Raw genomic sequence first — 8,714 nt, 5'->3', positions numbered from 1 at the left:
TATTGAAAATACAATAGCCGTTGTCTGTGTTGACCATAACAAACTATGGATATGGATAGTCTTGAGAAGAGTAAGACTTCCAGAACACTTCATTGTGCTCATGTGTGGCCCATCCTTGGTCAAGGGTCAGTTATGTAAGCAGACCAAACGGATACTACATGGTTTATAATTAGAAAAGTGGTGTGCCAGGGCTATTCTCTTTCCATACTTATTAAATATGTAGCTTGAGCACATCATCAGAGAAGCTGGCGTATGTGAAGAAGATTTGACATCAGGATGGGAAGAAGTCTTATTAACAACCTGTCATAGGCAGATGACATGACCTAGCTTGATGACCGTGAGGAAGACTTGAAGCGCTTGCTGATTGCACATCAATGACTGCAGCTTAAAGAATGTGTTTCAACTCAAAGTAAGAACAGAAAAATCCTCACAAGCAGAACAAGAACAACATGAAATGTGGTCATAAGTGGAGATAAAATTGAAACTCTCCATCCTGCTTTGATTCACAATCAATGCTCAAGGATGCATTGAAATGAAGAAATCTGCCCTGCGTGAATTTTGCAAAGTCCTGGAAAGCAAGCACATTATTGTGAGAAAGCAACTTGTCCTAGAAGTGAAGAAATTAAAATCTGATAAATACCTACTTCCTTTGGATAAATGGGAGTATTGTCGATCAAGTGAAAGGCAGTTAAACTTAAATTGCCGGAACAGAGAGTCAGGATCTCTCCATCAATTCCTAGCATTTAGTTGGTTTAAAGACCCACAGTGACCCCTTGATTGATGAGAAATTTAGTCCCTTTGAAGGATCCCATCAAACACTGAAGTTTTATACTTATTGTCTTTCTCAGCCTTCTCCAAATGAAACTGAGGATGATGGCCAATCCCCTACATGACTGCATCACCTGTATAACCAATGTGGGGTGGGGTGGCCTTGAAGTCCCTCCTGCCTGCATCCAGAACCCCAGCAGCAGCATTTCAATAGCCCATTAGCTATTTGTGGTCCATGAGAACAGTTTGGCTCACTCAGCTTTTCTCTCCCATCTCAGGTATTCAGGGCTTCAGGTATTTATTTGTTCAGTGTTGCTTTTCTCATATTTTTGTAATACAAGTTTTCCGTGGTGTGTCTTTTACCTCACCACTTTGTACTTGAACCCTGGAATCTTTCTTATAGGAATTATCATCGCTAACAATTGTCCTATGACTGCATGGAATATTGTGCTGTTTTATTTAGAGATAATGATGTGACACAATCCATATGGGACCTTCCGCTGTACAAGCCTCTTCCAAGTTGGCAGGAAAATGACTGAATTTTTCAAGTGTGGAATTTAGGTAGGAAGTTAAACATAATTGCTTTTGGTTGAGAAATTAGGATTGCCATAAAGTGAAATTTTGCAATATTGGTATTTTGTACTAAAATGCCAATGTGAGAGAAAATAATACTTTACTTAAAAATTCTGTTCAGATTTATTTAAATGTGATATTGGGCTTCAAAATGTTTCTTTTGTCATTTATGAAATTGTTACCATGTGCCTTCTATATATTATTTATTAATGTTCTTTTGCCTATTGATTTGCAGCTATATTGAAAAAAAATCCTGGTATTAGAAGCTTAAATTATTTCTTATATTAACATGAATTAATTATACATACTTTATAATTATTTCATTTTACAGGATGTTTTTAATATTTAGGTATTTCTTAACTTTAAAATGTAGTTGTGACTTATTTGGAGTATAAAGTAGACTGTACTGTAAAATAGACTGGAGTTGAAAATCCGTGGTCACTGCAATGGGATATCAAATCCAGCAGGGCTGTGGTATACTGAAGGAAGACTATTTGTGTCAGAATATCGGAATAGGAAGTTTGCAGAATTGAGGTATGCCTAACCTTATAAAAATCATCCTGGGGGGTTGGTGGCGTTGTCCTCTCCTGTCCTCTTGTGTGGCTGGAGGATGTCAGACATGACCCCCCCCCCCCCACACACACACACCATTTCTTAAAACGGGCACAAATAGCTCTCCCTTTATTTTGTGGAGGGATGGCTATCTTCCAAATATCTTGACATTGGTGAATAAATACTTCCAACATTCAATCTCATTGTTGAGACATGCCCATTCATACTTAGGCAATTCCTGCTGCCTTTTTTATGTCTATAGCATTAAGGCTGTTTAGACCTCTTTCTTCAATAAGATTTCTTCTGAATCTTGTGTTCCCTCCTGAAAGGACTGAAGATCAGCAATTTAATTTTATTGTAGCAATATCCTGTCTACCTTTTATATTCTTTTGATATTTGCTGTATCATTCAATAATTTTCCTATGTAATCTTTTAATAGTGCAACTCAAGGATTGAAAATTTCCAAATTCCTGCCAGCTTAAAAAAATACAGAATATGTTTTTATCTTTTGGTTTTCTAAACCTTGATTTTTCAGTCTCTGTAATATTTTACTTTGTTTTCCAGAGTCACCCTTTCATCTTTACTGTTCAGCTTTTAAATTTCATTTTCTCTTTGGTTTAGACATTTTACATTCAAATGTAAATTTTAAACACATTTATTTAAATGTGACATATATTGTGGTGGCACATTTTGACATACATTGTTATCTTTTCTTTCTGTTTAATGACTTTTTGATGTCTTTATATGTTGTCCTTCATGTCATCCCACAATTTCTCTGGTCTTCAATTGTAAGTGTTGAATGCATAAATCTATACATGAGATTGTTTATAAATTCAGAGGATATATATTCAAGATATTACTTTGTCTCTAAAGGATTTGTTTTCTTTTTCATCAGCTTCAACTTGAACTCACACTGCAATATTCTTTATCTGTCCCTAGTTGGTCCCTGGCCATATTCTTATTGATGTTATTGAGCTCCACAATAATTTATTACCAAATGTCAAATAAATCTAATTTGGATGTGTTCCATTCAGTAAGGACATATCTAAACTTATATGGTAAACACCATATATGTTGTTTAATAAGGTTATTTTTCAATAAATAGTTCTCACTGGTCTCAACAATTTGATCATGTATAGTATTGATCAAGGCCATATTTTCTAATTTCATATCTTTCTTCTTTCCTTTCAAAATTTCAATTCCAATATTGAGTAGTTTTTAACACATCATGATTATATGTTTAATCAATTTCAGAACGCTTGCTGTGGTGGTGGTTAGGTGCTGTCAAAATCGAGTCAGTTCCAACCAATGTCGATCCTGTGCAGAACAGAAAGAAACACAGTGCAGGCTGCAACCTCCTTGCACCACGGCTCCTATGCTGAGGCCTCATGTTACAGCCACTCGGTCAGGCTAGTTCATGGAGGGTCTTCTTAATTTTCACTGCAGAAGTTTGCAAAAAGCAGAAATTTCTTCATTTTGGGCATTAGTGGTTTGAGTCTAAATTTCCCCCAACCTCATTAATCCAGTTACTGTCTCCATAGATTTACCTATTCTAGATTTCATACATGGAAATACATGTGCACATGTACTAACAACAATACCGAAGTGAAACAGAGAAAGACCTCAATGGACGTGAAAACAGAAAATATTTAAAACTAACACAAATGTAAATTGTGTTGACTAGAGGTCAAAAGGAAGTCAAATGATATGGTACCATAGTTCATCCTAACCACATCTGCATCCGTTTACTTCCAATGTACTCTGCTTCACAGTCAGGCCATATTCATGGATTTTAAAATAAAATTAGCAATAATACTATTACATTACTAGTTCTTGTTTATCAAAATCCTGCATGTCCCTTTAAAACATATTTTAGATTAACCATGTTTACATCTGTGTAATCTAGTCTATTTGTGACTATACAAACTGTAATTATTGCTGGATTAGCTAAAGGTGAATATTGAATAAATACATATATACATCGCAACTGAAAATTCTTTTAGAATATTTAAAGATATATGAGGCATGATTTTACAAAGCTTTCGATCTCAGTTTACCCTACAGAAGAGACAAGCTGCCTGAATGCTGTGAATGCTAACAACTGTTTGACAGAGCAAACCATTTGAATAATTTTCTGAGGTCACTAAATATTTGTTTTCACATCATTTCACATAGCAACATGAGAAAAGAATCAAGGCATGCAATTTGATCATTTTCACGCTTTGTTGTCCTACAGCTATGCATCATATCTTTCAATTCTAGCAGCCTGGGAGGAGACATAGGATTCCTTTCTGAGAGAAATACTTTTTCAAATGACATGTTTAAACTGGAGTGTTCAATTAAATTAAAGAAAAGGTTCCAGCTGATATACACGATCTTCTAGATAATAGAATTGATAGAACTCATGTAGACAAGCACAAGGCAGTAGCACAAGTGCATAGATTCTGCCTTCCAATTACAAAATATTTTTGGGCAAACCCACATCTGATCGTTTTTGACAGGGAAATGTAGGAAGACTGCAAAAAATAAATCTTGAAAGAAAATATGATGTTGAAAAAAGTAAAAGACAAAACAAATTAAACAAAATCATAGAAGAAAGTAAGATAGTTCTATATAATAGAAGATTGAATTAAATGCCTGCTCTTTCTCTTCACCTCCTGTCTTTTCCTACTTTACCTTTAAGGTTTATTGCCTGCAAGACAAATTACAATAATGAATTGTTGAAATTTAAGGTAAGTGCAGTGTTAATTTAGAAGTTTCTCCCAACTTTCATGTGTAAGAGACTATTGGATTCACAAAAAGTAGACGTTAGGAGAAAATACTTATTAGTTTGTAGGGTTTTATTTATACAGCGGTTCTCAACTTGTAAGTCGCGACCCCTTTGGGGTTTGAATGACCCTTTCACAGGGGACACACAGACCATCAGGAAAACACATATTGCTATGGTTTTAGGAACCAAGACACCTCTCCTCTGTCTCCAGGTGGGTCTCCCCACACAAAGATATGCCCACATATGAGTACCCAACGTGATGACATCATCCCGCCAGCCCCATCACATACACCCCGTACAAATAGAGGTGTATGTGACAGGGTTGGTGCCATAATGTACTTATGCAGACCAGTCACACATGGGTAGAGAGCAGCTACTGTGTAGAGAACAGCTACAGGGTAGAAAACAGCTGCTGTGTTGAAAGCAGCATTATTGGAGGCAAAACAACAAATCATAAATTATAATTACTGGGTAAATGTAAAATCATTAACTACTACTACAAATATATATATATATATACACATACCATGGGAACTTAATTTGGATGCTGATCAGTCTTTACATTCAGCCGTGCTTGATGTGAATATTGCCCCTTGCGGTAATAACAGGTATGTGAAACAAAAGAAAACAGAATGGTAAATCACAGGAAATTTTAATGAACTGTACTGACTGGACTATGCCATGTATCATCTTTTGTATTATTCAAGTTATTGGCATATATTATTTTCATTCAAAATATCCCATGATATTGGATCATGTACAGAAGAACGTTAAGAAAAGAAACTATAGTGAGGAATTTTTACAGTAAGGTTTTACCTCAATAATTACAGCAGGAAGTGAGAAACCACAATGTGTTATTTGTTGTGAAGTCCTATCAGCCAAATCTATGAAGCTGAACAAACTAAAATGCTATTTTGATAGCATCTGAGCTTTGCTGGCAAGGATAGCAACTATTTTAGAAGCAAAGCTGATAGACTTGACACTGGTGGCAAGCACCACAAACAAAACATAGCAGCCATTGAAGCTTCATATTTGGTGGCTCTCAGAATCACCAGAGCTATGAAACCTAACACTATTTCTGAGGATTTACTGTTGCCAGGGGACAAAGATATTGTTTGAGTTATAATTAGAGATGAATTTGTTATGAAATTGAGTGCAATTTCTTTATCTAACCCTGTCCACAAAATAATAGATGACATGTCAACTGATATTTTTGATCAGGTAATCCATGAAATTAAATCTTCTCCATTTCCAATATTTAACATCCAGCTTGATGAATCTGCAGATGTTTCATGCTGTTCAGTTACTGGTTTATGTGAGGTATGTTAATGATGGTGACTTTAAAGATAAGTCTTTTTTGCAAACCTCTTGAAACGACTACTATTATGCATGGTGTACTTGACACAGTTGGTTCATTTCTGAAAGAGCATAAGATCTCTTGGGAAAAAGTTTGTGGTGTTTTTATAGATGGTGCAAGGACGTAGATGTAGATTTCAACGTTTGGTACTGAAGGAGTCACCAAAAGACATCAGAACTCCCTGTATGATTAGCATCAGTATATATTAGCAATGAAGACGCTGCCATAAGAGTTACAAGAATGAACGAAAAGCGTCATAAGTTCTCTCAATTTTGTAAAGCTGAGCACTTTAAACAGTTGACTGTTTTCGCAATAGTACAATGAGTTGTATGCGCCAAATAATGCTCTGCTACTTCACACTGAAGTGAGATGGTTGTTGCGAGGAAAATTTTAAAACGTGTTTGTAAGCTTCGTGATGAACTCAAAACCTTTTTAAAGCAGAAAACAAGAACGCAGTTCAAAGCACTTTTCAGTGATCAAAGTGAGCTGCAGAAAATAGCTTGCATGGTTCCCATCTAAGCCATCTCAAACGAGTTAAATTTATCACTGCATGGACCAAATGCAACATGTCTCGATTTGTCTGAAAAGATTTAATCATTCCAAACTTCAGCTTTGGCAAAAAAAAAAAGGATGAAAATAAAATTCACATGTTGCCTACCTTATCTGCTTTCTTTGGGGAACATGACATTGAACTAGACAAAAGGATTACAATGATAATTTCTGCGAAAGAAAACTTGCACATGTTTACAGACAAAATTTCATTGTACTTTCCAAATCTACCTGATTCCCCATTTTCACTTGGCAGAAGCCCCAATCACAGTCAAAATTTAAGATGTTCCTGAGACAGTACAAGAGGAGTTCATTGAACTTATTAACAGTGATGCAGTGAGAACTGATTTCTCTACAATGCCAGTTACAAAATCCTGTTCTATCTGAGACTCTGTTGGGCCTTCTTCTTGTATTTCCAATAACTCTTCTTCTATTTCCAATAACAAATCTTTGTGAAACGGGTTTCCAGCTTGTTGGTTCGCAAGTCTAAATACAGAAGTACACCTACTGTGGAAGAAGTTCTTCCCCGTGGTCTTGAAAAGACTGCCCAAGATTTTCTGATCTGGTGAGAAAGAAACTATCTCAACCTTCCACTGACCTTGGCTTTTGACACACACTGTTAAAACATGTAGCAATGTAGTTTACTCTTGTTATAGTAAGACTGTTACCCAAGACAAAATTTCATTTATTTGCAATTAGGAATATTTCACAAGGTATAATTACATATTGCTTTCATGATGACTCACTATGCTTTCATTATGTTCTATATGAAACAATGAAAATACATCCTGCATATCAGATATTTACATTATAATTCATAGAGTAGCAAATTACAGTTAGGAAGTAGGCATGAAGCTAATTTTCTGGTTGGGGTCAAAACAACATGAGGAACTGTATTAAGGGGTCGTGGCGTTACGAAGGTTGAGAACCACTGATTTATAAGATGCTATTTCATAAATTGTCACAATTTAGATAATGGCATTGTTTGGGGTTTTGCAAGTTTATAAAGAAAGGGGACAATAAGCATCTGTTAGCAGTTTGGATGGTTGGTCAAGTTCTTTTACATGAATAAGGATTTTAAAAATCATTTTCTATGAAATTACTATTTGTCCCATATTATTTAAAAAAAGTATGGATTTGCATTTTAGATATATATATTTATTTTGGTTCTAATTAGGTGATTTCCAGATAGTATTTTCTTAACATCATACATTAACTTCTACTTTACGGCAGATAATAATGTTACTTTTATTGAGATTATTGAAGGATAATTATTCATGATATAAAATATTATGAAAATTTGCTGGTGAGTAAGTAAATAACTGAAATGCTATTAAGCAACCTACTTAAAGCCCATCACATATTCCAATGAGGGTATTCATCATCATTAATATAATTATATTTATAATCATTAATACACTTTTGCTCCTTTAAGAAATCATAGTATGAATTGGAAGGCAAACTGGGGTAAAATGTTGCTATTATATTTTATACTAAATAAACTATTTGAGGCAATTCTGTAAATGTTATTCTTTACTTTGGCAGAGTGATTGCATGTTGAGCTGTGATACTTAAGATACTTAGTTCAAAACCTCTAGTAACTCATCTGGAGAGGATTGAGATATTCTGCTCCTATGTGCAGTTAAACAGTCTCAGAAGTCACCAGTGGCAGTTCTTCCTTCTCCCATAGTGTCACTATGAGTTAGCATCACTCAATGAAATTGAGTTTGAGTTTGTATGCCAGATTTTAGCAGCTCAAATTTAACATTAAAATAAAATGAGGAGAAGTGCTTGATATTTGCCAATAATCATTTATACCAATTTAATTAAAACATTTAATAACAAATTCTCTAGTAAATTTTGTGATTTTTATAATTGAAAATAAAATGATTTTTCATAGCCATTACTTAGAGATTTATAAAAATTCAGGCTTATAGATAATACTATTAGTGTTTCCCACAGGGAACAATATGACTGACCATATATAAAACTTCCAAGTGAATAGAATTTCCATGTGTCATCTTAAATTAACTTATCATGTCATCTTTCAGAGTTGTTGCTCATTGTGGACCGACTTCACTCTCAGGTTTAAACAGATGGATAACCAGAAATGAACTCACTGTGCTGAACTGATCCAGTTAAATT

Source organism: Tenrec ecaudatus, chromosome 3 (assembly GCF_050624435.1).
Source record: "Tenrec ecaudatus isolate mTenEca1 chromosome 3, mTenEca1.hap1, whole genome shotgun sequence".
In the NCBI taxonomy this organism is placed as follows: Eukaryota; Metazoa; Chordata; class Mammalia; order Afrosoricida; family Tenrecidae; genus Tenrec; species Tenrec ecaudatus.
Note: the sequence above shows the minus strand (reverse complement) of the source record.